We start from the raw sequence: 23,071 nt of genomic DNA, 5'->3' as shown, positions 1-23,071 counted from the left end.
AGGGGGTCTTAAATTAAACTACAAAAGAGGCTCAACACTGTTTAGCTGCCAAAAGCAGTTGGAATTGAGCCTAAACAGTGTGGTAAGTCTTTAGGTGATGGCTATTGTGTCTGTTTGACCTCTTCCAAATGTCTGTGCTGGCAATAAAAAGAAAAAGTTTCCAATTTAAATAGCTAGAGAATAAAAACAATTTGCCTGTAATGTGAAAAAACCTACAGCACCTGGTGTTCCCATGTGGTCTCCCACCCAAGTACTAACCAGGCCCAACACTGCTTAGCTTCCAAGATCAGACGAGATTGGGCCTATCCAATGTGGTATGGCTGTAGGTGAGATACAGGCACTTTTTTGCCCTCTTCTACTTCTATCACCAGGTAAGCTAATAAACAGTTTCCTAACTGTATTGGCTTACTGAAAAAAATCATGTGTTGGTAATGTAAAAAGACCTACAGGACATGATATTAGCAGGGGGTCTTAAATTAAACTACTAAAGAGGATCAACTCTGTTTAGCTGCCAAAAGCAGTTGGAATTGGGCCTAAACAGTGTGGTAAGTCTTTAGGTGATGGCTATTGTGTCTGTTTGACCTCTTCCAAATGTCTGTACTGGCAATAAAAAGAAAAAGTTTCCAATTTAAATAGCTAGAGAATAAAAACAATTTGCCTGTAATGTGAAAAAACCTACAGCACCTGGTGTTCCCATGTGGTCTCCCACCCAAGTACTAACCAGGCCCAACACTGCTTAGCTTCCAAGATCAGACGAGATTGGGCCTATCCAATGTGGTATGGCTGTAGGTGAGATACAGGCACTTTTTTGCCCTCTTCTACTTCTATCACCAGGTAAGCTAATAAAAAAGTTTCCTAACTGTATTGGCTTACTGAAAAAAATCATGTGTTGGTAATGTAAAAAGACCTACAGGACATGATATTAGCAGGGGGTCTTAAATTAAACTACTAAAGAGGCTCAACACTATTTAGCTGCCAAAAGCAGTTGGAATTGAGCCTAAACAGTGTGGTAAGTCTTTAGGTGATGGCTAGTGTGTCTGTTTGACCTCTTCCAAATGTCTGTGCTGGCAATAAAAAGAAAAAGTTTCCAATATAAATAGCTAGAGAATAAAAACAATTTGCCAGTAATGTGAAAAAACCTACAGCACCTGGTGTTCCCAGGTGGTCTCCCACCCAAGTACTAACCAGGCCCAACACTGCTTAGCTTCCAAGATCAGACAAGATTGGGCCTATCCAATGTGGTATGGCTGTAGGTGAAATACAGGCACTTTTTTGCCCTCTTCTACTTCTATCACCAGGTAAGCTAATACAAAAGTTTCCTAACTGTATTGGCTTACTGAAAAAAATCATGTGTTGGTAAAGTAAAAAGACCTACAGGACATGATATTAGCAGGGGGTCTTAACTTAAACTACTAAAGAGGATCAACTCTGTTTAGCTGCCAAAAGCAGTTGGAATTGGGCCTAAACAGTGTGGTAAGTCTTTAGGTGATGGCTATTGTGTCTGTTTGACCTCTTCCAAATGTCTGTACTGTCAATAAAAAGAAAAAGTTTCCAATTTAAATAGCTAGAGAATAAAAACAATTTGCCTGTAATGTGAAAAAACCTACAGCACCTGGTGTTCCCATGTGGTCTCCCACCCAAGTACTAACCAGGCCCAACACTGCTTAGCTTCCAAGATCAGACGAGATTGGGCCTATCCAATGTGGTATGGCTGTAGGTGAGATACAGGCACTTTTTTGCCCTCTTCTACTTCTATCACCAGGTAAGCTAATAAAAAAGTTTCCTAACTGTATTGGCTTACTAAAAAAAATCATGTGTTGGTAATGTAAAAAGACCTACAGGACATGATATTAGCAGGGGGTCTTAAATTAAACTACTAAAGAGGCTCAACACTATTTAGCGGCCAAAAGCAGTTGGAATTGAGCCTAAACAGTGTGGTAAGTCTTTAGGTGATGGCTAGTGTGTCTGTTTGACCTCTTCCAAATGTCTGTGCTGGCAATAAAAAGAAAAAGTTTCCAATATAAATAGCTAGAGAATAAAAACAATTTGCCAGTAATGTGAAAAAACCTACAGCACCTGGTGTTCCCAGGTGGTCTCCCACTCAAGTACTAACCAGGCCCAACACTGCTTAGCTTCCAAGATTAGACGAGATTGGGCCTTTCCAATGTGGTATGGCTGTAGGTGAAATACAGGCACTTTTTTGCCCTCTTCTACTTCTATCACCAGGTAAGCTAATACAAAAGTTTCCTAACTGTATTGGCTTACTGAAAAAAATCATGTGTTGGTAAAGTAAAAAGACCTACAGGACATGATATTAGCAGGGGGTCTTAAATTAAACTACAAAAGAGGCTCAACACTGTTTAGCTGCCAAAAGCAGTTGGAATTGAGCCTAAACAGTGTGGTAAGTCTTTAGGTGATGGCTATTGTGTCTGTTTGACCTCTTCCAAATGTCTGTGCTGGCAATAAAAAAAAAAAGATTCCGATTTAAATAGCTAGAGAATAAAAATAATTTGCCAGTAATGTGAAAAAACCTACAGCACCTGGTGTTCCCAGGTGGTCTCCCACCCAAGTACTAACCAGGCCCAACACTGCTTAGCTTCCAAGATCAGACGAGATTGGGCCTATCCAATGTGGTATGGCTGTAGGTGAGATACAGGCACTTTTTTGCCCTCTTCTACTTCTATCACCAGGTAAGCTAATAAAAAAGTTTCCTAACTGTATTGGCTTACTGAAAAAAATCATGTGTTGGTAATGTAAAAAGACCTACAGGACATGATATTAGCAGGGGGTCTTAAATTAAACTACTAAAGAGGATCAACTCTGTTTAGCTGCCAAAAGCAGTTGGAATTGGGCCTAAACAGTGTGGTAAGTCTTTAGGTGATGGCTATTGTGTCTGTTTGACCTCTTCCAAATGTCTGTACTGGCAATAAAAAGAAAAAGTTTCCAATTTAAATAGCTAGAGAATAAAAACAATTTGCCTGTAATGTGAAAAAACCTACAGCACCTGGTGTTCCCATGTGGTCTCCCACCCAAGTACTAACCAGGCCCAACACTGCTTAGCTTCCAAGATCAGACGAGATTGGGCCTATCCAATGTGGTATGGCTGTAGGTGAGATACAGGCACTTTTTTGCCCTCTTCTACTTCTATCACCAGGTAAGCTAATAAAAAAGTTTCCTAACTGTATTGGCTTACTGAAAAAAATCATGTGTTGGTAATGTAAAAAGACCTACAGGACATGATATTAGCAGGGGGTCTTAAATTAAACTACTAAAGAGGCTCAACACTATTTAGCTGCCAAAAGCAGTTGGAATTGGGCCTAAACAGTGTGGTAAGTCTTTAGGTGATGGCTATTGTGTCTGTTTGACCTCTTCCAAATGTCTGTACTGTCAATAAAAAGAAAAAGTTTCCAATTTAAATAGCTAGAGAATAAAAACAATTTGCCTGTAATGTGAAAAAACCTACAGCACCTGGTGTTCCCATGTGGTCTCCCACCCAAGTACTAACCAGGCCCAACACTGCTTAGCTTCCAAGATCAGACGAGATTGGGCCTATCCAATGTGGTATGGCTGTAGGTGAGATACAGGCACTTTTTTGCCCTCTTCTACTTCTATCACCAGGTAAGCTAATAAAAAAGTTTCCTAACTGTATTGGCTTACTGAAAAAAATCATGTGTTGGTAATGTAAAAAGACCTACAGGACATGATATTAGCAGGGGGTCTTAAATTAAACTACTAAAGAGGATCAACTCTGTTTAGCTGCCAAAAGCAGTTGGAATTGGGCCTAAACAGTGTGGTAAGTCTTTAGGTGATGGCTATTGTGTCTGTTTGACCTCTTCCAAATGTCTGTACTGGCAATAAAAAGAAAAAGTTTCCAATTTAAATAGCTAGAGAATAAAAACAATTTGCCTGTAATGTGAAAAAACCTACAGCACCTGGTGTTCCCATGTGGTCTCCCACCCAAGTACTAACCAGGCCCAACACTGCTTAGCTTCCAAGATCAGACGAGATTGGGCCTATCCAATGTGGTATGGCTGTAGGTGAGATACAGGCACTTTTTTGCCCTCTTCTACTTCTATCACCAGGTAAGCTAATAAAAAAGTTTCCTAACTGTATTGGCTTACTGAAAAAAATCATGTGTTGGTAATGTAAAAAGACCTACAGGACATGATATTAGCAGGGGGTCTTAAATTAAACTACTAAAGAGGATCAACTCTGTTTAGCTGCCAAAAGCAGTTGGAATTGGGCCTAAACAGTGTGGTAAGTCTTTAGGTGATGGCTATTGTGTCTGTTTGACCTCTTCCAAATGTCTGTACTGGCAATAAAAAGAAAAAGTTTCCAATTTAAATAGCTAGAGAATAAAAAAAATTTGCCTGTAATGTGAAAAAACCTACAGCACCTGGTGTTCCCATGTGGTCTCCCACCCAAGTACTAACCAGGCCCAACACTGCTTAGCTTCCAAGATCAGACGAGATTGGGCCTATCCAATGTGGTATGGCTGTAGGTGAGATACAGGCACTTTTTTGCCCTCTTCTACTTCTATCACCAGGTAAGCTAATAAAAAAGTTTCCTAACTGTATTGGCTTACTGAAAAAAATCATGTGTTGGTAATGTAAAAAGACCTACAGGACATGATATTAGCAGGGGGTCTTAAATTAAACTACTAAAGAGGCTCAACACTATTTAGCTGCCAAAAGCAGTTGGAATTGGGCCTAAACAGTGTGGTAAGTCTTTAGGTGATGGCTATTGTGTCTGTTTGACCTCTTCCAAATGTCTGTACTGTCAATAAAAAGAAAAAGTTTCCAATTTAAATAGCTAGAGAATAAAAACAATTTGCCTGTAATGTGAAAAAACCTACAGCACCTGGTGTTCCCATGTGGTCTCCCACCCAAGTACTAACCAGGCCCAACACTGCTTAGCTTCCAAGATCAGACGAGATTGGGCCTATCCAATGTGGTATGGCTGTAGGTGAGATACAGGCACTTTTTTGCCCTCTTCTACTTCTATCACCAGGTAAGCTAATAAAAAAGTTTCCTAACTGTATTGGCTTACTAAAAAAAATCATGTGTTGGTAATGTAAAAAGACCTACAGGACATGATATTAGCAGGGGGTCTTAAATTAAACTACTAAAGAGGCTCAACACTATTTAGCGGCCAAAAGCAGTTGGAATTGAGCCTAAACAGTGTGGTAAGTCTTTAGGTGATGGCTAGTGTGTCTGTTTGACCTCTTCCAAATGTCTGTGCTGGCAATAAAAAGAAAAAGTTTCCAATATAAATAGCTAGAGAATAAAAACAATTTGCCAGTAATGTGAAAAAACCTACAGCACCTGGTGTTCCCAGGTGGTCTCCCACTCAAGTACTAACCAGGCCCAACACTGCTTAGCTTCCAAGATTAGACGAGATTGGGCCTTTCCAATGTGGTATGGCTGTAGGTGAAATACAGGCACTTTTTTGCCCTCTTCTACTTCTATCACCAGGTAAGCTAATACAAAAGTTTCCTAACTGTATTGGCTTACTGAAAAAAATCATGTGTTGGTAAAGTAAAAAGACCTACAGGACATGATATTAGCAGGGGGTCTTAAATTAAACTACAAAAGAGGCTCAACACTGTTTAGCTGCCAAAAGCAGTTGGAATTGAGCCTAAACAGTGTGGTAAGTCTTTAGGTGATGGCTATTGTGTCTGTTTGACCTCTTCCAAATGTCTGTGCTGGCAATAAAAAAAAAAAGATTCCGATTTAAATAGCTAGAGAATAAAAATAATTTGCCAGTAATGTGAAAAAACCTACAGCACCTGGTGTTCCCAGGTGGTCTCCCACCCAAGTACTAACCAGGCCCAACACTGCTTAGCTTCCAAGATCAGACGAGATTGGGCCTATCCAATGTGGTATGGCTGTAGGTGAGATACAGGCACTTTTTTGCCCTCTTCTACTTCTATCACCAGGTAAGCTAATAAAAAAGTTTCCTAACTGTATTGGCTTACTGAAAAAAATCATGTGTTGGTAATGTAAAAAGACCTACAGGACATGATATTAGCAGGGGGTCTTAAATTAAACTACTAAAGAGGATCAACTCTGTTTAGCTGCCAAAAGCAGTTGGAATTGGGCCTAAACAGTGTGGTAAGTCTTTAGGTGATGGCTATTGTGTCTGTTTGACCTCTTCCAAATGTCTGTACTGGCAATAAAAAGAAAAAGTTTCCAATTTAAATAGCTAGAGAATAAAAACAATTTGCCTGTAATGTGAAAAAACCTACAGCACCTGGTGTTCCCATGTGGTCTCCCACCCAAGTACTAACCAGGCCCAACACTGCTTAGCTTCCAAGATCAGACGAGATTGGGCCTATCCAATGTGGTATGGCTGTAGGTGAGATACAGGCACTTTTTTGCCCTCTTCTACTTCTATCACCAGGTAAGCTAATAAAAAAGTTTCCTAACTGTATTGGCTTACTGAAAAAAATCATGTGTTGGTAATGTAAAAAGACCTACAGGACATGATATTAGCAGGGGGTCTTAAATTAAACTACTAAAGAGGCTCAACACTATTTAGCTGCCAAAAGCAGTTGGAATTGAGCCTAAACAGTGTGGTAAGTCTTAAGGTGATGGCTAGTGTGTCTGTTTGACCTCTTCCAAATGTCTGTGCTGGCAATAAAAAGAAAAAGTTTCCAATATAAATAGCTAGAGAATAAAAACAATTTGCCAGTAATGTGAAAAAACCTACAGCACCTGGTGTTCCCAGGTGGTCTCCCACCCAAGTACTAACCAGGCCCAACACTGCTTAGCTTCCAAGATCAGACAAGATTGGGCCTATCCAATGTGGTATGGCTGTAGGTGAAATACAGGCACTTTTTTGCCCTCTTCTACTTCTATCACCAGGTAAGCTAATACAAAAGTTTCCTAACTGTATTGGCTTACTGAAAAAAATCATGTGTTGGTAAAGTAAAAAGACCTACAGGACATGATATTAGCAGGGGGTCTTAACTTAAACTACTAAAGAGGATCAACTCTGTTTAGCTGCCAAAAGCAGTTGGAATTGGGCCTAAACAGTGTGGTAAGTCTTTAGGTGATGGCTATTGTGTCTGTTTGACCTCTTCCAAATGTCTGTACTGTCAATAAAAAGAAAAAGTTTCCAATTTAAATAGCTAGAGAATAAAAACAATTTGCCTGTAATGTGAAAAAACCTACAGCACCTGGTGTTCCCATGTGGTCTCCCACCCAAGTACTAACCAGGCCCAACACTGCTTAGCTTCCAAGATCAGACGAGATTGGGCCTATCCAATGTGGTATGGCTGTAGGTGAGATACAGGCACTTTTTTGCCCTCTTCTACTTCTATCACCAGGTAAGCTAATAAAAAAGTTTCCTAACTGTATTGGCTTACTAAAAAAAATCATGTGTTGGTAATGTAAAAAGACCTACAGGACATGATATTAGCAGGGGGTCTTAAATTAAACTACTAAAGAGGCTCAACACTATTTAGCGGCCAAAAGCAGTTGGAATTGAGCCTAAACAGTGTGGTAAGTCTTTAGGTGATGGCTAGTGTGTCTGTTTGACCTCTTCCAAATGTCTGTGCTGGCAATAAAAAGAAAAAGTTTCCAATATAAATAGCTAGAGAATAAAAACAATTTGCCAGTAATGTGAAAAAACCTACAGCACCTGGTGTTCCCAGGTGGTCTCCCACTCAAGTACTAACCAGGCCCAACACTGCTTAGCTTCCAAGATTAGACGAGATTGGGCCTTTCCAATGTGGTATGGCTGTAGGTGAAATACAGGCACTTTTTTGCCCTCTTCTACTTCTATCACCAGGTAAGCTAATACAAAAGTTTCCTAACTGTATTGGCTTACTGAAAAAAATCATGTGTTGGTAAAGTAAAAAGACCTACAGGACATGATATTAGCAGGGGGTCTTAAATTAAACTACAAAAGAGGCTCAACACTGTTTAGCTGCCAAAAGCAGTTGGAATTGAGCCTAAACAGTGTGGTAAGTCTTTAGGTGATGGCTATTGTGTCTGTTTGACCTCTTCCAAATGTCTGTGCTGGCAATAAAAAGAAAAAGTTTCCAATTTAAATAGCTAGAGAATAAAAATAATTTGCCAGTAATGTGAAAAAACCTACAGCACCTGGTGTTCCCAGGTGGTCTCCCACCCAAGTACTAACCAGGCCCAACACTGCTTAGCTTCCAAGATCAGACGAGATTGGGCCTATCCAATGTGGTATGGCTGTAGGTGAGATACAGGCACTTTTTTGCCCTCTTCTACTTCTATCACCAGGTAAGCTAATAAAAAAGTTTCCTAACTGTATTGGCTTACTTAAAAAAAATCATGTGTTGGTAATGTAAAAAGACCTACAGGACTTGATATTAGCAGGGGGTCTTAAATTAAACTACTAAACAGGCTCAACACTGTTTAGCTGCCAAAAGCAGTTGGAATTGGGCCTAAACAGTGTGGTAAGTCTTTATGTGATGGCTATTGTGTCTGTTTGACCTCTTCCAAATGTCTGTGCTGACAATAAAATAAAAAAGTTTCCAATATAAATAGCTAGAGAATAAAAACAATTTGCCAGTAATGTGAAAAAACCTACAGCACCTGGTGTTCCCATGTGGTCTTCCACCCAAGTACTAACCAGGCCCAACACTGCTTAGCTTATAAGTTCAGATGAGATTGGGCCTATCCAATGTGGTATGGCTGTAGGTGAGATACAGGCACTTATTTGCCCTCTTCTACTTCTATCACCAGGTAAGCTAATAAAAAAGTTTCCTAACTGTATTGGCTTACTGAAAAAAATCATGTGTTGGTAATGTAAAAAGACCTACAGGACATGATATTAGCAGGGGGTCTTAAATTAAACTACAAAAGAGGCTCAACACTGTTTAGCTGCCAAAAGCAGTTGGAATTGAGCCTAAACAGTGTGGTAAGTCTTTAGGTGATGGCTATTGTGTCTGTTTGACCTCTTCCAAATGTCTGTGCTGGCAATAAAAAGAAAAAGTTTCCAATTTAAATAGCTAGAGAATAAAAACAATTTGCCTGTAATGTGAAAAAACCTACAGCACCTGGTGTTCCCATGTGGTCTCCCACCCAAGTACTAACCAGGCCCAACACTGCTTAGCTTCCAAGATCAGACGAGATTGGGCCTATCCAATGTGGTATGGCTGTAGGTGAGATACAGGCACTTTTTTGCCCTCTTCTACTTCTATCACCAGGTAAGCTAATAAACAGTTTCCTAACTGTATTGGCTTACTGAAAAAAATCATGTGTTGGTAATGTAAAAAGACCTACAGGACATGATATTAGCAGGGGGTCTTAAATTAAACTACTAAAGAGGATCAACTCTGTTTAGCTGCCAAAAGCAGTTGGAATTGGGCCTAAACAGTGTGGTAAGTCTTTAGGTGATGGCTATTGTGTCTGTTTGACCTCTTCCAAATGTCTGTACTGGCAATAAAAAGAAAAAGTTTCCAATTTAAATAGCTAGAGAATAAAAACAATTTGCCTGTAATGTGAAAAAACCTACAGCACTTGGTGTTCCCATGTGGTCTCCCACCCAAGTACTAACCAGGCCCAACACTGCTTAGCTTCCAAGATCAGACGAGATTGGGCCTATCCAATGTGGTATGGCTGTAGGTGAGATACAGGCACTTTTTTGCCCTCTTCTACTTCTATCACCAGGTAAGCTAATAAAAAAGTTTCCTAACTGTATTGGCTTACTGAAAAAAATCATGTGTTGGTAATGTAAAAAGACCTACAGGACATGATATTAGCAGGGGGTCTTAAATTAAACTACTAAAGAGGCTCAACACTATTTAGCTGCCAAAAGCAGTTGGAATTGAGCCTAAACAGTGTGGTAAGTCTTTAGGTGATGGCTAGTGTGTCTGTTTGACCTCTTCCAAATGTCTGTGCTGGCAATAAAAAGAAAAAGTTTCCAATATAAATAGCTAGAGAATAAAAACAATTTGCCAGTAATGTGAAAAAACCTACAGCACCTGGTGTTCCCAGGTGGTCTCCCACCCAAGTACTAACCAGGCCCAACACTGCTTAGCTTCCAAGATCAGACGAGATTGGGCCTATCCAATGTGGTATGGCTGTAGGTGAAATACAGGCACTTTTTTGCCCTCTTCTACTTCTATCACCAGGTAAGCTAATACAAAAGTTTCCTAACTGTATTGGCTTACTGAAAAAAATCATGTGTTGGTAAAGTAAAAAGACCTACAGGACATGATATTAGCAGGGGGTCTTAAATTAAACTACAAAAGAGGCTCAACACTGTTTAGCTGCCAAAAGCAGTTGGAATTGAGCCTAAACAGTGTGGTAAGTCTTTAGGTGATGGCTATTGTGTCTGTTTGACCTCTTCCAAATGTCTGTGCTGGCAATAAAAAGAAAAAGTTTCCAATTTAAATAGCTAGAGAATAAAAATAATTTGCCAGTAATGTGAAAAAACCTACAGCACCTGGTGTTCCCAGGTGGTCTCCCACCCAAGTACTAACCAGGCCCAACACTGCTTAGCTTCCAAGATCAGACGAGATTGGGCCTATCCAATGTGGTATGGCTGTAGGTGAGATACAGGCACTTTTTTGCCCTCTTCTACTTCTATCACCAGGTAAGCTAATAAAAAAGTTTCCTAACTGTATTGGCTTACTTAAAAAAAATCATGTGTTGGTAATGTAAAAAGACCTACAGGACTTGATATTAGCAGGGGGTCTTAAATTAAACTACTAAACAGGCTCAACACTGTTTAGCTGCCAAAAGCAGTTGGAATTGGGCCTAAACAGTGTGGTAAGTCTTTATGTGATGGCTATTGTGTCTGTTTGACCTCTTCCAAATGTCTGTACTGGCAATAAAAAGAAAAAGTTTCCAATTTAAATAGCTAGAGAATAAAAACAATTTGCCTGTAATGTGAAAAAACCTACAGCATCTGGTGTTCCCATGTGGTCTCCCACCCAAGTACTAACCAGGCCCAACACTGCTTAGCTTCCAAGATCAGACGAGATTGGGCCTATCCAATGTGGAATGGCTGTAGGTGAGTTAAAGCCACTTTTTTGCCCTATTCTACTTCTATTACCAGGTAAGCTAATACAAAAGTTTCCTAACTGTATTGGCTTACTGAAAAAAATCATGTGTTGGTAATGTAAAAAGACCTACAGGACATGATATTAGCAGGGGGTCTTAAATTAAACTACAAAAGAGGCTCAACACTGTTTAGCTGCCAAAAGCAGTTGGAATTGAGCCTACACATTGTGGTAAGTCTTTAGGTGATGGCTATTGTGTCTGTTTGACCTCTTCCAAATGTCTGTGCTGGCAATAAAATGAAAAAGTTTCCAAAATAAATAGCTAGAGAATAAAAACAATTTGCCAGTAATGTGAAAAAACCTACAGCACCTGGTGTTCCCATGTGGTCTCCCACCCAAGTACTAACCAGGCCCAACACTGCTTAGCTTATAAGTTCAGATGAGATTGGGCCTATCCAATGTGGTATGGCTGTAGGTGAGATACAGGCACTTATTTGCCCTCTTCTACTTCTATCACCAGGTAAGCTAATAAAAAAGTTTCCTAACTGTATTGGCTTACTGAAAAAAATCATGTGTTGGTAATGTAAAAAGACCTACAGGACATGATATTAGCAGGGGGTCTTAAATTAAACTACAAAAGAGGCTCAACACTGTTTAGCTGCCAAAAGCAGTTGGAATTGAGCCTAAACAGTGTGGTAAGTCTTTAGGTGATGGCTATTGTGTCTGTTTGACCTCTTCCAAATGTCTGTGCTGGCAATAAAAAGAAAAAGTTTCCAATTTAAATAGCTAGAGAATAAAAACAATTTGCCTGTAATGTGAAAAAACCTACAGCACCTGGTGTTCCCATGTGGTCTCCCACCCAAGTACTAACCAGGCCCAACACTGCTTAGCTTCCAAGATCAGACGAGATTGGGCCTATCCAATGTGGTATGGCTGTAGGTGAAATACAGGCACTTTTTTGCCCTCTTCTACTTCTATCACCAGGTAAGCTAATACAAAAGTTTCCTAACTGTATTGGCTTACTGAAAAAAATCATGTGTTGGTAAAGTAAAAAGACCTACAGGACATGATATTAGCAGGGGGTCTTAAATTAAACTACAAAAGAGGCTCAACACTGTTTAGCTGCCAAAAGCAGTTGGAATTGAGCCGAAACAGTGTGGTAAGTCTTTAGGTGATGGCTATTGTGTCTGTTTGACCTCTTCCAAATGTCTGTGCTGGCAATAAAAAGAAAAAGTTTCCAATTTAAATAGCTAGAGAATAAAAATAATTTGCCAGTAATGTGAAAAAACCTACAGCACCTGGTGTTCCCAGGTGGTCTCCCACCCAAGTACTAACCAGGCCCAACACTGCTTAGCTTCCAAGATCAGACGAGATTGGGCCTATCCAATGTGGTATGGCTGTAGGTGAGATACAGGCACTTTTTTGCCCTCTTCTACTTCTATCACCAGGTAAGCTAATAAAAAAGTTTCCTAACTGTATTGGCTTACTTAAAAAAAATCATGTGTTGGTAATGTAAAAAGACCTACAGGACATGATATTAGCAGGGGGTCTTAAATTAAACTACTAAACAGGCTCAACACTGTTTAGCTGCCAAAAGCAGTTGGAATTGGGCCTAAACAGTGTGGTAAGTCTTTATGTGATGGCTATTGTGTCTGTTTGACCTCTTCAAAATGTCTGTACTGGCAATAAAAAGAAAAAGTTTCCAATTTAAATAGCTAGAGAATAAAAACAATTTGCCTGTAATGTGAAAAAACCTACAGCACCTGGTGTTCCCATGTGGTCTCCCACCCAAGTACTAACCAGGCCCAACACTGCTTAGCTTCCAAGATCAGACGAGATTGGGCCTATCCAATGTGGAATGGCTGTAGGTGAGTTAAAGCCACTTTTTTGCCCTCTTCTACTTCTATTACCAGGTAAGCTAATACAAAAGTTTCCTAACTGTATTGGCTTACTGAAAAAAATCATGTGTTGGTAATGTAAAAAGACCTACAGGACATGATATTAGCAGGGGGTCTTAAATTAAACTACAAAAGAGGCTCAACACTGTTTAGCTGCCAAAAGCAGTTGGAATTGAGCCTAAACATTGTGGTAAGTCTTTAGGTGATGGCTATTGTGTCTGTTTGACCTCTTCCAAATGTCTGTGCTGGCAATAAAATGAAAAAGTTTCCAATATAAATAGCTAGAGAATAAAAACAATTTGCCAGTAATGTGAAAAAACCTACAGCACCTGGTGTTCCCATGTGGTCTCCCACCCAAGTACTAACCAGGCCCAACACTGCTTAGCTTATAAGTTCAGATGAGATTGGGCCTATCCAATGTGGTATGGCTGTAGGTGAGATACAGGCACTTATTTGCCCTCTTCTACTTCTATCACCAGGTAAGCTAATAAAAAAGTTTCCTAACTGTATTGGCTTACTAAAAAAAATCATGTGTTGGTAATGTAAAAAGACCTACAGGACATGATATTAGCAGGGGGTCTTAAATTAAACTACAAAAGAGGCTCAACACTGTTTAGCTGCCAAAAGCAGTTGGAATTGAGCCTAAACAGTGTGGTAAGTCTTTAGGTGATGGCTATTGTGTCTGTTTGACCGCTTCCAAATGTCTGTGCTGGCAATAAAAAGAAAAAGTTTCCAATTTAAATAGCTAGAGAATAAAAACAATTTGCCTGTAATGTGAAAAAACCTACAGCACCTGGTGTTCCCATGTGGTCTCCCACTCAAGTACTAACCAGGCCCAACACTGCTTAGCTTCCAAGATCAGACGAGATTGGGCCTATCCAATGTGGTATGGCTGTAGGTGAGATACAGGCACTTTTTTGCCCTCTTCTACTTCTATCACCAGGTAAGCTAATACAAAAGTTTCCTAACTGTATTGGCTTACTGAAAAAAATCATGTGTTGGTAATGTAAAAAGACCTACAGGACATGATATTAGCAGGGGTCTTAAATTAAACTACTAAAGAGGCTCAACACTGTTTAGCTGCCAAAAGCAGTTGGAATTGGGCCTAAACAGTGTGGTAAGTCTTTAGGTGATGGCTATTGTGTCTGTTTGACCTCTTCCAAATGTCTGTACTGGCAATAAAAAGAAAAAGTTTTCAATTTAAATAGCTAGAGAATAAAAACAATTTGCCTGTAATGTGAAAAAACCTACAGCACCTGGTGTTCCCATGTGGTCTCCCACCCAAGTACTAACCAGGCCCAACACTGCTTAGCTTCCAAGATCAGACAAGATTGGGCCTATCCAATGTGGTATAGCTGTAGGTGAGATACAGGCACTTTTTTGCCCTCTTCTACTTCTATCACCAGGTAAGCTAATAAAAAAGTTTCCTAACTGTATTGGCTTAATGAAAAATATCATGTGTTGGTAATGTAAAAAGACCTACAGGACATGATATTAGCAGGGGGTCTTAAATTAAACTACTAAAGAGGCTCAACACTGTTTTGCTGCCAAAAGCAGTTGGAATTGAGCCTAAACAGTGTGGTAAGTCTTTAGGTGATGGCTATTGTGTCTGTTTGACCTCTTCCAAATGTCTGTGCTGGCAATAAAAAGAAAAAGTTTCCAATATAAATAGCTAGAGAATAAAAACAATTTGCCTGTAATGTGAAAAAACCTACAGCACCTGGTGTTCCCATGTGGTCTCCCACCCAAGTACTAACCAGGCCCAACACTGCTTAGCTTCCAAGATCAGACGAGATTGGGCCTATCCAATGTGGTATGGCTGTAGGTGAGATACAGGCACTTTTTTGCCCTCTTCTACTTCTATCACCAGGTAAGCTAATGAAAAAGTTTCCTAACTGTATTGGCTTACTGAAAAAAATCATGTGTTGGTAATGTAAAAAGACCTACAGGACATGATATTAGCAGGGGGTCTTAAATTAAACTACTAAAGAGGCTCAACACTATTTAGCTGCCAAAAGCAGTTGGAATTGAGCCTAAACATTGTGGTAAGTCTTTAGGTGATGGCTAGTGTGTCTGTTTGACCTCTTCCAAATGGCTGTGCTGGCAATAAAAAGAAAAAGTTTCCAATATAAATAGCTAGAGAATAAAAACAATTTGCCAGTAATGTGAAAAAACCTACAGCACCTGGTGTTCCCAGGTGGTCTCCCACCCAAGTACTAACCAGGCCCAACACTGCTTAGCTTCCAAGATCAGACGAGATTGGGCCTATCCAATGTGGTATGGCTGTAGGTGAAATACATGCACTTTTTTGCCCTCTTCTACTTCTATCACCAGGTAAGCTAATACAAAAGTTTCCTAACTGTATTGGCTTACTGAAAAAAATCATGTGTTGGTAAAGTAAAAAGACCTACAGGACATGATATTAGCAGGGGGTCTTAAATTAAACTACAAAAGAGGCTCAACACTGTTTAGCTGCCAAAAGCAGTTGGAATTGAGCCTAAACAGTGTGGTAAGTCTTTAGGTGATGGCTATTGTGTCTGTTTGACCTCTTCCAAATGTCTGTGCTGGCAATAAAAAGAAAAAGTTTCCAATTTAAATAGCTAGAGAATAAAAATAATTTGCCAGTAATGTGAAAAATCCTACAGCACCTGGTGTTCCCAGGTGGTCTCCCACCCAAGTACTAACCAGGCCCAACACTGCTTAGCTTCCAAGATCAGACGAGATTGGGCCTATCCAATGTGGTATGGCTGTAGGTGAGATACAGGCACTTTTTTGCCCTCTTCTACTTCTATCACCAGGTAAGCTAATAAAAAAGTTTCCTAACTGTATTGGCTTACTTAAAAAAAATCATGTGTTGGTAATGTAAAAAGACCTACAGGACATGATATTAGCAGGGGGTCTTAAATTAAACTACTAAACAGGCTCAACACTGTTTAGCTGCCAAAAGCAGTTGGAATTGGGCCTAAACAGTGTGGTAAGTCTTTAGGTGATGGCTATTGTGTCTGTTTGACCTCTTCCAAATGTCTGTACTGGCAATAAAAAGAAAAAGTTTCCAATTTAAATAGCTAGAGAATAAAAACAATTTGCCTGTAATGTGAAAAAACCTACAGCACCTGGTGTTTCCATGTGGTCTCCCACCCAAGTACTAACCAGGCCCAACACTGCTTAGCTTCCAAGATCAGACGAGATTGGGCCTATCCAATGTGGTATGGCTGTAGGTGAGATACAGGCACTTTTTTGCCCTCTTCTACTTCTATCACCAGGTAAGCTAATACAAAAGTTTCCTAACTGTATTGGCTTACTGAAAAAAATCATGTGTTGGTAATGTAAAAAGACCTACAGGACATGATATTAGCAGGGGGTCTTAAATTAAACTACAAAAGAGGCTCAACACTGTTTAGCTGCCAAAAGCAGTTGGAATTGAGCCTAAACAGTGTGGTAAGTCTTTAGGTGATGGCTAGTGTGTCTGTTTGACCTCTTCCAAATGTCTGTGCTGGCAATAAAAAGAAAAAGTTTCCAATATAAATAGCTAGAGAATAAAAACAATTTGCCAGTAATGTGAAAAAACCTACAGCACCTGGTGTTCCCAGGTGGTCTCCCACCCAAGTACTAACCAGGCCCAACACTGCTTAGCTTCCAAGATCAGACGAGATTGGGCCTATCCAATGTGGTATGGCTGTAGGTGAAATACAGGCACTTTTTTGCCCTCTTCTACTTCTATCACCAGGTAAGCTAATACAAAAGTTTCCTAACTGTATTGGCTTACTGAAAAAAATCATGTGTTGGTAAAGTAAAAAGACCTACAGGACATGATATTAGCAGGGGGTCTTAAATTAAACTACAAAAGAGGCTCAACACTGTTTAGCTGCCAAAAGCAGTTGGAATTGAGCCTAAACAGTGTGGTAAGTCTTTAGGTGATGGCTATTGTGTCTGTTTGACCTCTTCCAAATGTCTGTGCTGGCAATAAAAAGAAAAAGTTTCCAATTTAAATAGCTAGAGAATAAAAATAATTTGCCAGTAATGTGAAAAAACCTACAGCACCTGGTGTTCCCAGGTGGTCTCCCACCCAAGTACTAACCAGGCCCAACACTGCTTAGCTTCCAAGATCAGACGAGATTGGGCCTATCCAATGTGGTATGGCTGTAGGTGAGATACATGCACTTTTTTGCCCTCTTCTACTTCTATCACCAGGTAAGCTAATAAAAAAGTTTCCTAACTGTATTGGCTTACTTAAAAAAAATCATGTGTTGGTAATGTAAAAAGACCTACAGGACATGATATTAGCAGGGGGTCTTAAATTAAACTACTAAACAGGCTCAACACTGTTTAGCTGCCAAAAGCAGTTGGAATTGGGCCTAAACAGTGTGGTAAGTCTTTATGTGATGGCTATTGTGTCTGTTTGACCTCTTCCAAATGTCTGTACTGGCAATTAAAAGAAAAAGTTTCCAATTTAAATAGCTAGAGAATAAAAACAATTTGCCTGTAATGTGAAAAAACCTACAGCACCTGGTGTTCCCATGTGGTCTCCCACGCAAGTACTAACCAGGCCCAACACTGCTTAGCTTCCAAGATCAGACGAGATTGGGCCTATCCAATGTGGAATGGCTGTAGGTGAGTTAAAGCCACTTTTTTGCCCTCTTCTACTTCTATTACCAGGTAAGCTAATACAAAAGTTTCCTAACTGTATTGGCTTACTGAAAAAAATCATGTGTTGGTAATGTAAAAAGACCTACAGGACATGATATTAGCAGGGGGTCTTAAATTAAACTACAAAAGAGGCTCAACACTGTTTAGCTGCCAAAAGCAGTTGGAATTGAGCCTAAACATTGTGGTAAGTCTTTAGGTGATGGCTATTGTGTCTGTTTGACCTCTTCCAAATGTCTGTGCTGGCAATAAAATGAAAAAGTTTCCAATATAAATAGCTAGAGAATAAAAACAATTTGCCAGTAATGTGAAAAAACCTACAGCACCTGGTGTTCCCATGTGGTCTCCCACCCAAGTACTAACCAGGCCCAACACTGCTTAGCTTATAAATTCAGATGAGATTGGGCCTATCCAATGTGGTATGGCTGTAGGTGAGATACAGGCACTTATTTGCCCTCTTCTTCTATCACCAGGTAAGCTAATAAAAAAGTTTCCTAACTGTATTGGCTTACTGAAAAAAATCATGTGTTGGTAATGTAAAAAGACCTACAGGACATGATATTAGCAGGGGGTCTTAAATTAAACTACAAAAGAGGCTCAACACTGTTTAGCTGCCAAAAGCAGTTGGAATTGAGCCTAAACAGTGTGGTAAGTCTTTAGGTGATGGCTATTGTGTCTGTTTGACCTCTTCCAAATGTCTGTGCTGGCAATAAAAAGAAAAAGTTTCCAATTTAAATAGCTAGAGAATAAAAACAATTTGCCTGTAATGTGAAAAAACCTACAGCACCTGGTGTTCCCATGTGGTCTCCCACCCAAGTACTAACCAGGCCCAACACTGCTTAGCTTCCAAGATCAGACGAGATTGGGCCTATCCAATGTGGTATGGCTGTAGGTGAGATACAGGCACTTTTTTGCCCTCTTCTACTTCTATCACCAGGTAAGCTAATACAAAAGTTTCCTAACTGTATTGGCTTACTGAAAAAAATCATGTGTTGGTAATGTAAAAAGACCTACAGGACATGATATTAGCAGGGGGTCTTAAATTAAACTACAAAAGAGGCTCAACACTGTTTAGCTGCCAAAAGCAGTTGGAATTGAGCCTAAACAGTGTGGTAAGTCTTTAGGTGATGGCTAGTGTGTCTGTTTGACCTCTTCCAAATGTCTGTGCTGGCAATAAAAAGAAAAAGTTTCCAATATAAATAGCTAGAGAATAAAAACAATTTGCCAGTAATGTGAAAAAACCTACAGCACCTGGTGTTCCCAGGTGGTCTCCCACCCAAGAACTAACCAGGCCCAACACTGCTTAGCTTCCAAGATCAGACGAGATTGGGCCTATCCAATGTGGTATGGCTTTAGGTGAAATACATGCACTTTTTTGCCCTCTTCTACTTCTATCACCAGGTAAGCTAATACAAAAGTTTCCTAACTGTATTGGCTTACTGAAAAAAATAATGTGTTGGTAAAGTAAAAAGACCTACAGGACATGATATTAGCAGGGGGTCTTAAATTAAACTACAAAAGAGGCTCAACACTGTTTAGCTGCCAAAAGCAGTTGGAATTGAGCCTAAACAGTGTGGTAAGTCTTTAGGTGATGGCTATTGTGTCTGTTTGACCTCTTCCAAATGTCTGTGCTGGCAATAAAAAGAAAAAGTTTCCAATTTAAATAGCTAGAGAATAAAAATAATTTGCCAGTAATGTGAAAAAACCTACAGCACCTGGTGTTCCCAGGTGGTCTCCCACCCAAGTACTAACCAGGCCCAACACTGCTTAGCTTCCAAGATCAGACGAGATTGAGCCTATCCAATGTGGTATGGCTGTAGGTGAGATACAGGCACTTTTTTGCCCTCTTCTACTTCTATCACCAGGTAAGCTAATAAAAAAGTTTCCTAACTGTATTGGCTTACTTAAAAAAAATCATGTGTTGGTAATGTAAAAAGACCTACAGGACATGATATTAGCAGGGGGTCTTAAATTAAACTACTAAACAGGCTCAACACTGTTTAGCTGCCAAAAGCAGTTGGAATTGGGCCTAAACAGTGTGGTAAGTCTTTATGTGATGGCTATTGTGTCTGTTTGACCTCTTCCAAATGTCTGTACTGGCAATAAAAAGAAAAAGTTTCCAATATAAATAGCTAGAGAATAAAAACAATTTGCCAGTAATGTGAAAAAACCTACAGCACCTGGTGTTCCCATGTGGTCTCCCACCCAAATACTAACCAGGCCCAACACTGCTTAGCTTATAAGTTCAGATGAGATTGGGCCTATCCAATGTGATATGGCTGTAGGTGAGATACAGGCACTTATTTGCCCTCTTCTACTTCTATCACCAGTTAAGCTAATAAAAAAGTTTCCTAACTGTATTGGCTTACTGAAAAAAATCATGTGTTGGTAATGTAAAAAGATCTACAGGACATGATATTAGCAGGGGGTCTTAAATTAAACTACAAAAGAGGCTCAACACTGTTTAGCTGCCAAAAGCAGTTGGAATTGAGCCTAAACAGTGTGGTAAGTCTTTAGGTGATGGCTATTGTGTCTGTTTGACCTCTTCCAAATGTCTGTGCTGGCAATAAAAAGAAAAAGTTTCCAATTTAAATAGCTAGAGAATAAAAACAATTTACCTGTAATGTGAAAAAACCTACAGCACATGGTGTTCGCATGTGGTCTCCCACCCAAGTACTAACCAGGCCCAACACTGCTTAGCTTCCAAGATCAGACGAGATTGGGCCTATCCAATGTGGTATGGCTGTAGGTTAGATACAGGCACTTTTTTGCCCTCTTCTACTTCTATCACCAGGTAAGCTAATAAAAAAGTTTCCTAACTGTATTGGCTTACTGAAAAAAATCATGTGTTGGTAATGTAAAAAGACCTACAGGACATGATATTAGCAGGGGTCTTAAATTAAACTACTAAAGAGGCTCAACACTGTTTAGCTGCCAAAAGCAGTTGGAATTGGGCCTAAACAGTGTGGTAAGTCTTTAGGTGATGGCTATTGTGTCTGTTTGACCTCTTCCAAATGTCTGTACTGGCAATAAAAAGAAAAAGTTTCCAATTTAAATAGCTAGAGAATAAAAATAATTTGCCAGTAATGTGAAAAAACCTACAGCACCTGGTGTTCCCAGGTGGTCTCCCACCCAAGTACTAACCAGGCCCAACACTGCTTAGCTTCCAAGATCAGACGAGATTGAGCCTATCCAATGTGGTATGGCTGTAGGTGAGATACAGGCACTTTTTTGCCCTCTTCTACTTCTATCACCAGGTAAGCTAATAAAAAAGTTTCCTAACTGTATTGGCTTACTGAAAAAAATCATGTGTTGGTAATGTAAAAAGACCTACAGGACATGATATTAGCAGGGGTCTTAAATTAAACTACTAAAGAGGCTCAACACTGTTTAGCTGCCAAAAGCAGTTGGAATTGGGCCTAAACAGTGTGGTAAGTCTTTATGTGATGGCTATTGTGTCTGTTTGACCTCTTCCAAATGTCTGTACTGGCAATAAAAAGAAAAAGTTTCCAATTTAAATAGCTAGAGAATAAAAACAATTTGCCTGTAATGTGAAAAAACCAACAGCACCTGGTGTTCCCATGTGGTCTCCCTCCCAAGTACTAACCAGGCCCAACACTGCTTAGCTTCCAAGATCAGACGAGATTGGGCCTATCCAATGTGGAATGGCTGTAGGTGAGTTAAAGCCACTTTTTTGCCCTCTTCTACTTCTATTACCAGGTAAGCTAATACAAAAGTTTCCTAACTGTATTGGCTTACTGAAAAAAATCATGTGTTGGTAATGTAAAAAGACCTACAGGACATGATATTAGCAGGGGGTCTTAAATTAAACTACAAAAGAGGCTCAACACTGTTTAGCTGCCAAAAGCAATTGGAATTGAGCCTAAACATTGTGGTAAGTCTTTAGGTGATGGCTATTGTGTCTGTTTGACCTCTTCCAAATGTCTGTGCTGGCAATAAAATGAAAAAGTTTCCAATATAAATAGCTAGAGAATAAAAACAATTTGCCAGTAATGTGAAAAAACCTACAGCACCTGGTGTTCTCATGTGGTCTCCCACCCAAATACTAACCAGGCCCAACACTGCTTAGCTTATAAGTTCAGATGAGATTGGGCCTATCCAATGTGATATGGCTGTAGGTGAGATACAGGCACTTATTTGCCCTCTTCTACTTCTATCACCAGGTAAGCTAATAAAAAAGTTTCCTAACTGTATTGGCTTACTGAAAAAAATCATGTGTTGGTAATGTAAAAAGACCTACAGGACATGATATTAGCAGGGGGTCTTAAATTAAACTACAAAAGAGGCTCAACACTGTTTAGCTGCCAAAAGCAGTTGGAATTGAGCCTAAACAGTGTGGTAAGTCTTTAGGTGATGGCTATTGTGTCTGTTTGACCTCTTCCAAATGTCTGTGCTGGCAATAAAAAGAAAAAGTTTCCAATTTAAATAGCTAGAGAATAAAAACAATTTACCTGTAATGTGAAAAAACCTACAGCACATGGTGTTCCCATGTGGTCTCCCACCCAAGTACTAACCAGGCCCAACACTGCTTAGCTTCCAAGATCAGACGAGATTGGGCCTATCCAATGTGGTATGGCTGTAGGTTAGATACAGGCACTTTTTTGCCCTCTTCTACTTCTATCACCAGGTAAGCTAATAAAAAAGTTTCCTAACTGTATTGGCTTACTGAAAAAAATCATGTGTTGGTAATGTAAAAAGACCTACAGGACATGATATTAGCAGGGGTCTTAAATTAAACTACTAAAGAGGCTCAACACTGTTTAGCTGCCAAAAGCAGTTGGAATTGGGCCTAAACAGTGTGGTAAGTCTTTAGGTGATGGCTATTGTGTCTGTTTGACCTCTTCCAAATGTCTGTACTGGCAATAAAAAGAAAAAGTTTCCAATTTAAATAGCTAGAGAATAAAAACAATTTGCCTGTAATGTGAAAAAACCTACAGCACCTGGTGTTCCCATGTGGTCTCCCACCCAAGTACTAACCAGGCCCAACACTGCTTAGCTTCCAAGATCAGACAAGATTGGGCCTATCCAATGTGGTATGGCTGTAGGTGAGATACAGGCACTTTTTTGCCCTCTTCTACTTCTATCACCAGGTAAGCTAATAAAAAAGTTTCCTAACTGTATTGGCTTAATGAAAAATATCATGTGTTGGTAATGTAAATAGACCTACAGGACATGATATTAGCAGGGGGTCTTAAATTAAACTACTAAAGAGGCTCAACACTGTTTAGCTGCCAAAAGCAGTTGGAATTGGGCCTAAACAGTGTGGTAAGTCTTTAGGTGATGGCTATTGTGTCTGTTTGACCTCTTCCACATGTCTTTACTGGCAATAAAAAGAAAAAGTTTCCAATTTAAATAGCTAGAGAATAAAAACAATTTGCCAGTAATGTGAAAAAACCTACAGCACCTGGTGTTCCCATGTGGTCTCCCACCCAAGTACTAACCAGGCCCAACACTGCTTAGCTTCCAAGATCAGACGAGATTGGGCCTATCCAATGTGGTATAGCTGTAGGTGAGATACAGG

General features: G+C 39.8%; 44 non-coding genes and 6 pseudogenes across 44 annotated transcripts; all 50 read right to left on the bottom strand.

Moving 5' to 3' along the window:
• Window positions 1-209: 209 nt before the first annotated feature.
• On the bottom strand, window positions 210-328 carry LOC146013298 (5S ribosomal RNA). Its single transcript, XR_014446277.1, has one exon. It is a non-coding gene; the product is annotated as a 5S ribosomal RNA (ribosomal RNA).
• Window positions 329-672: 344 nt separating this feature from the next.
• Window positions 673-791, bottom strand: LOC146013297 (5S ribosomal RNA). The gene has a single exon (XR_014446276.1). It is a non-coding gene; the product is annotated as a 5S ribosomal RNA (ribosomal RNA).
• A 345-nt stretch (window positions 792-1,136) lies between these two features.
• Window positions 1,137-1,255, bottom strand: LOC146015446 (5S ribosomal RNA). Its single transcript, XR_014448367.1, has one exon. It is a non-coding gene; the product is annotated as a 5S ribosomal RNA (ribosomal RNA).
• A 345-nt stretch (window positions 1,256-1,600) lies between these two features.
• On the bottom strand, window positions 1,601-1,719 carry LOC146013296 (5S ribosomal RNA). The gene has a single exon (XR_014446275.1). It is a non-coding gene; the product is annotated as a 5S ribosomal RNA (ribosomal RNA).
• Window positions 1,720-2,064: 345 nt separating this feature from the next.
• Window positions 2,065-2,183, bottom strand: LOC146016595 (5S ribosomal RNA). Its single transcript, XR_014449481.1, has one exon. It is a non-coding gene; the product is annotated as a 5S ribosomal RNA (ribosomal RNA).
• A 345-nt stretch (window positions 2,184-2,528) lies between these two features.
• Window positions 2,529-2,647, bottom strand: LOC146015334 (5S ribosomal RNA). The gene has a single exon (XR_014448258.1). It is a non-coding gene; the product is annotated as a 5S ribosomal RNA (ribosomal RNA).
• A 345-nt stretch (window positions 2,648-2,992) lies between these two features.
• Window positions 2,993-3,111, bottom strand: LOC146013295 (5S ribosomal RNA). Its single transcript, XR_014446274.1, has one exon. It is a non-coding gene; the product is annotated as a 5S ribosomal RNA (ribosomal RNA).
• Window positions 3,112-3,456: 345 nt separating this feature from the next.
• LOC146013294 (5S ribosomal RNA) lies at window positions 3,457-3,575 on the bottom strand. Its single transcript, XR_014446273.1, has one exon. It is a non-coding gene; the product is annotated as a 5S ribosomal RNA (ribosomal RNA).
• A 345-nt stretch (window positions 3,576-3,920) lies between these two features.
• Window positions 3,921-4,039, bottom strand: LOC146013292 (5S ribosomal RNA). Its single transcript, XR_014446271.1, has one exon. It is a non-coding gene; the product is annotated as a 5S ribosomal RNA (ribosomal RNA).
• Window positions 4,040-4,384: 345 nt separating this feature from the next.
• Window positions 4,385-4,503, bottom strand: LOC146013291 (5S ribosomal RNA). Its single transcript, XR_014446270.1, has one exon. It is a non-coding gene; the product is annotated as a 5S ribosomal RNA (ribosomal RNA).
• A 345-nt stretch (window positions 4,504-4,848) lies between these two features.
• Window positions 4,849-4,967, bottom strand: LOC146013290 (5S ribosomal RNA). Its single transcript, XR_014446269.1, has one exon. It is a non-coding gene; the product is annotated as a 5S ribosomal RNA (ribosomal RNA).
• A 345-nt stretch (window positions 4,968-5,312) lies between these two features.
• On the bottom strand, window positions 5,313-5,431 carry LOC146016593 (5S ribosomal RNA). The gene has a single exon (XR_014449479.1). It is a non-coding gene; the product is annotated as a 5S ribosomal RNA (ribosomal RNA).
• Window positions 5,432-5,776: 345 nt separating this feature from the next.
• LOC146015322 (5S ribosomal RNA) lies at window positions 5,777-5,895 on the bottom strand. The gene has a single exon (XR_014448247.1). It is a non-coding gene; the product is annotated as a 5S ribosomal RNA (ribosomal RNA).
• A 345-nt stretch (window positions 5,896-6,240) lies between these two features.
• LOC146013288 (5S ribosomal RNA) lies at window positions 6,241-6,359 on the bottom strand. The gene has a single exon (XR_014446268.1). It is a non-coding gene; the product is annotated as a 5S ribosomal RNA (ribosomal RNA).
• Window positions 6,360-6,704: 345 nt separating this feature from the next.
• Window positions 6,705-6,823, bottom strand: LOC146015445 (5S ribosomal RNA). The gene has a single exon (XR_014448366.1). It is a non-coding gene; the product is annotated as a 5S ribosomal RNA (ribosomal RNA).
• Window positions 6,824-7,168: 345 nt separating this feature from the next.
• On the bottom strand, window positions 7,169-7,287 carry LOC146013287 (5S ribosomal RNA). Its single transcript, XR_014446267.1, has one exon. It is a non-coding gene; the product is annotated as a 5S ribosomal RNA (ribosomal RNA).
• Window positions 7,288-7,632: 345 nt separating this feature from the next.
• On the bottom strand, window positions 7,633-7,751 carry LOC146016591 (5S ribosomal RNA). Its single transcript, XR_014449478.1, has one exon. It is a non-coding gene; the product is annotated as a 5S ribosomal RNA (ribosomal RNA).
• A 345-nt stretch (window positions 7,752-8,096) lies between these two features.
• Window positions 8,097-8,215, bottom strand: LOC146015311 (5S ribosomal RNA). Its single transcript, XR_014448236.1, has one exon. It is a non-coding gene; the product is annotated as a 5S ribosomal RNA (ribosomal RNA).
• Window positions 8,216-8,561: 346 nt separating this feature from the next.
• LOC146010681 (5S ribosomal RNA) lies at window positions 8,562-8,680 on the bottom strand (annotated as a pseudogene).
• Window positions 8,681-9,025: 345 nt separating this feature from the next.
• On the bottom strand, window positions 9,026-9,144 carry LOC146013286 (5S ribosomal RNA). Its single transcript, XR_014446266.1, has one exon. It is a non-coding gene; the product is annotated as a 5S ribosomal RNA (ribosomal RNA).
• Window positions 9,145-9,488: 344 nt separating this feature from the next.
• On the bottom strand, window positions 9,489-9,607 carry LOC146016136 (5S ribosomal RNA). The gene has a single exon (XR_014449035.1). It is a non-coding gene; the product is annotated as a 5S ribosomal RNA (ribosomal RNA).
• A 345-nt stretch (window positions 9,608-9,952) lies between these two features.
• Window positions 9,953-10,071, bottom strand: LOC146015300 (5S ribosomal RNA). The gene has a single exon (XR_014448225.1). It is a non-coding gene; the product is annotated as a 5S ribosomal RNA (ribosomal RNA).
• Window positions 10,072-10,416: 345 nt separating this feature from the next.
• On the bottom strand, window positions 10,417-10,535 carry LOC146015288 (5S ribosomal RNA). Its single transcript, XR_014448214.1, has one exon. It is a non-coding gene; the product is annotated as a 5S ribosomal RNA (ribosomal RNA).
• Window positions 10,536-10,881: 346 nt separating this feature from the next.
• On the bottom strand, window positions 10,882-11,000 carry LOC146017476 (5S ribosomal RNA). Its single transcript, XR_014450345.1, has one exon. It is a non-coding gene; the product is annotated as a 5S ribosomal RNA (ribosomal RNA).
• Window positions 11,001-11,345: 345 nt separating this feature from the next.
• Window positions 11,346-11,464, bottom strand: LOC146017149 (5S ribosomal RNA). The gene has a single exon (XR_014450022.1). It is a non-coding gene; the product is annotated as a 5S ribosomal RNA (ribosomal RNA).
• A 345-nt stretch (window positions 11,465-11,809) lies between these two features.
• On the bottom strand, window positions 11,810-11,928 carry LOC146013285 (5S ribosomal RNA). The gene has a single exon (XR_014446265.1). It is a non-coding gene; the product is annotated as a 5S ribosomal RNA (ribosomal RNA).
• A 345-nt stretch (window positions 11,929-12,273) lies between these two features.
• Window positions 12,274-12,392, bottom strand: LOC146015276 (5S ribosomal RNA). The gene has a single exon (XR_014448202.1). It is a non-coding gene; the product is annotated as a 5S ribosomal RNA (ribosomal RNA).
• Window positions 12,393-12,738: 346 nt separating this feature from the next.
• LOC146014953 (5S ribosomal RNA) lies at window positions 12,739-12,857 on the bottom strand. Its single transcript, XR_014447892.1, has one exon. It is a non-coding gene; the product is annotated as a 5S ribosomal RNA (ribosomal RNA).
• Window positions 12,858-13,202: 345 nt separating this feature from the next.
• Window positions 13,203-13,321, bottom strand: LOC146017147 (5S ribosomal RNA). Its single transcript, XR_014450020.1, has one exon. It is a non-coding gene; the product is annotated as a 5S ribosomal RNA (ribosomal RNA).
• Window positions 13,322-13,666: 345 nt separating this feature from the next.
• Window positions 13,667-13,785, bottom strand: LOC146014385 (5S ribosomal RNA). Its single transcript, XR_014447339.1, has one exon. It is a non-coding gene; the product is annotated as a 5S ribosomal RNA (ribosomal RNA).
• A 344-nt stretch (window positions 13,786-14,129) lies between these two features.
• Window positions 14,130-14,248, bottom strand: LOC146016767 (5S ribosomal RNA). Its single transcript, XR_014449646.1, has one exon. It is a non-coding gene; the product is annotated as a 5S ribosomal RNA (ribosomal RNA).
• Window positions 14,249-14,593: 345 nt separating this feature from the next.
• LOC146013284 (5S ribosomal RNA) lies at window positions 14,594-14,712 on the bottom strand. Its single transcript, XR_014446264.1, has one exon. It is a non-coding gene; the product is annotated as a 5S ribosomal RNA (ribosomal RNA).
• A 345-nt stretch (window positions 14,713-15,057) lies between these two features.
• LOC146015264 (5S ribosomal RNA) lies at window positions 15,058-15,176 on the bottom strand. The gene has a single exon (XR_014448191.1). It is a non-coding gene; the product is annotated as a 5S ribosomal RNA (ribosomal RNA).
• A 345-nt stretch (window positions 15,177-15,521) lies between these two features.
• On the bottom strand, window positions 15,522-15,640 carry LOC146014622 (5S ribosomal RNA). The gene has a single exon (XR_014447571.1). It is a non-coding gene; the product is annotated as a 5S ribosomal RNA (ribosomal RNA).
• Window positions 15,641-15,986: 346 nt separating this feature from the next.
• LOC146015817 (5S ribosomal RNA) lies at window positions 15,987-16,105 on the bottom strand. The gene has a single exon (XR_014448726.1). It is a non-coding gene; the product is annotated as a 5S ribosomal RNA (ribosomal RNA).
• Window positions 16,106-16,450: 345 nt separating this feature from the next.
• On the bottom strand, window positions 16,451-16,569 carry LOC146015253 (5S ribosomal RNA). The gene has a single exon (XR_014448180.1). It is a non-coding gene; the product is annotated as a 5S ribosomal RNA (ribosomal RNA).
• A 345-nt stretch (window positions 16,570-16,914) lies between these two features.
• Window positions 16,915-17,033, bottom strand: LOC146015242 (5S ribosomal RNA). Its single transcript, XR_014448169.1, has one exon. It is a non-coding gene; the product is annotated as a 5S ribosomal RNA (ribosomal RNA).
• Window positions 17,034-17,379: 346 nt separating this feature from the next.
• On the bottom strand, window positions 17,380-17,498 carry LOC146016618 (5S ribosomal RNA). The gene has a single exon (XR_014449503.1). It is a non-coding gene; the product is annotated as a 5S ribosomal RNA (ribosomal RNA).
• A 345-nt stretch (window positions 17,499-17,843) lies between these two features.
• LOC146010847 (5S ribosomal RNA) lies at window positions 17,844-17,962 on the bottom strand (annotated as a pseudogene).
• Window positions 17,963-18,304: 342 nt separating this feature from the next.
• LOC146013283 (5S ribosomal RNA) lies at window positions 18,305-18,423 on the bottom strand. Its single transcript, XR_014446263.1, has one exon. It is a non-coding gene; the product is annotated as a 5S ribosomal RNA (ribosomal RNA).
• A 345-nt stretch (window positions 18,424-18,768) lies between these two features.
• Window positions 18,769-18,887, bottom strand: LOC146010607 (5S ribosomal RNA; annotated as a pseudogene).
• A 345-nt stretch (window positions 18,888-19,232) lies between these two features.
• On the bottom strand, window positions 19,233-19,351 carry LOC146014243 (5S ribosomal RNA). The gene has a single exon (XR_014447194.1). It is a non-coding gene; the product is annotated as a 5S ribosomal RNA (ribosomal RNA).
• A 346-nt stretch (window positions 19,352-19,697) lies between these two features.
• Window positions 19,698-19,816, bottom strand: LOC146011192 (5S ribosomal RNA; annotated as a pseudogene).
• A 345-nt stretch (window positions 19,817-20,161) lies between these two features.
• On the bottom strand, window positions 20,162-20,280 carry LOC146017396 (5S ribosomal RNA). Its single transcript, XR_014450270.1, has one exon. It is a non-coding gene; the product is annotated as a 5S ribosomal RNA (ribosomal RNA).
• A 344-nt stretch (window positions 20,281-20,624) lies between these two features.
• On the bottom strand, window positions 20,625-20,743 carry LOC146014241 (5S ribosomal RNA). The gene has a single exon (XR_014447192.1). It is a non-coding gene; the product is annotated as a 5S ribosomal RNA (ribosomal RNA).
• A 344-nt stretch (window positions 20,744-21,087) lies between these two features.
• On the bottom strand, window positions 21,088-21,206 carry LOC146010374 (5S ribosomal RNA; annotated as a pseudogene).
• A 345-nt stretch (window positions 21,207-21,551) lies between these two features.
• On the bottom strand, window positions 21,552-21,670 carry LOC146011268 (5S ribosomal RNA; annotated as a pseudogene).
• A 345-nt stretch (window positions 21,671-22,015) lies between these two features.
• On the bottom strand, window positions 22,016-22,134 carry LOC146016380 (5S ribosomal RNA). The gene has a single exon (XR_014449273.1). It is a non-coding gene; the product is annotated as a 5S ribosomal RNA (ribosomal RNA).
• Window positions 22,135-22,478: 344 nt separating this feature from the next.
• LOC146015897 (5S ribosomal RNA) lies at window positions 22,479-22,597 on the bottom strand. Its single transcript, XR_014448804.1, has one exon. It is a non-coding gene; the product is annotated as a 5S ribosomal RNA (ribosomal RNA).
• A 345-nt stretch (window positions 22,598-22,942) lies between these two features.
• LOC146014464 (5S ribosomal RNA) lies at window positions 22,943-23,061 on the bottom strand. The gene has a single exon (XR_014447417.1). It is a non-coding gene; the product is annotated as a 5S ribosomal RNA (ribosomal RNA).
• Window positions 23,062-23,071: the final 10 nt, after the last annotated feature.

Source organism: Crinia signifera, chromosome 6 (assembly GCF_055691185.1).
Source record: "Crinia signifera chromosome 6, ASM5569118v1, whole genome shotgun sequence".
Classification (NCBI taxonomy): Eukaryota; Metazoa; Chordata; class Amphibia; order Anura; family Myobatrachidae; genus Crinia; species Crinia signifera.
The sequence above is the reverse complement of the archived record's forward strand: the minus strand, read 5'-3'. Positions and strand labels throughout refer to the sequence as shown.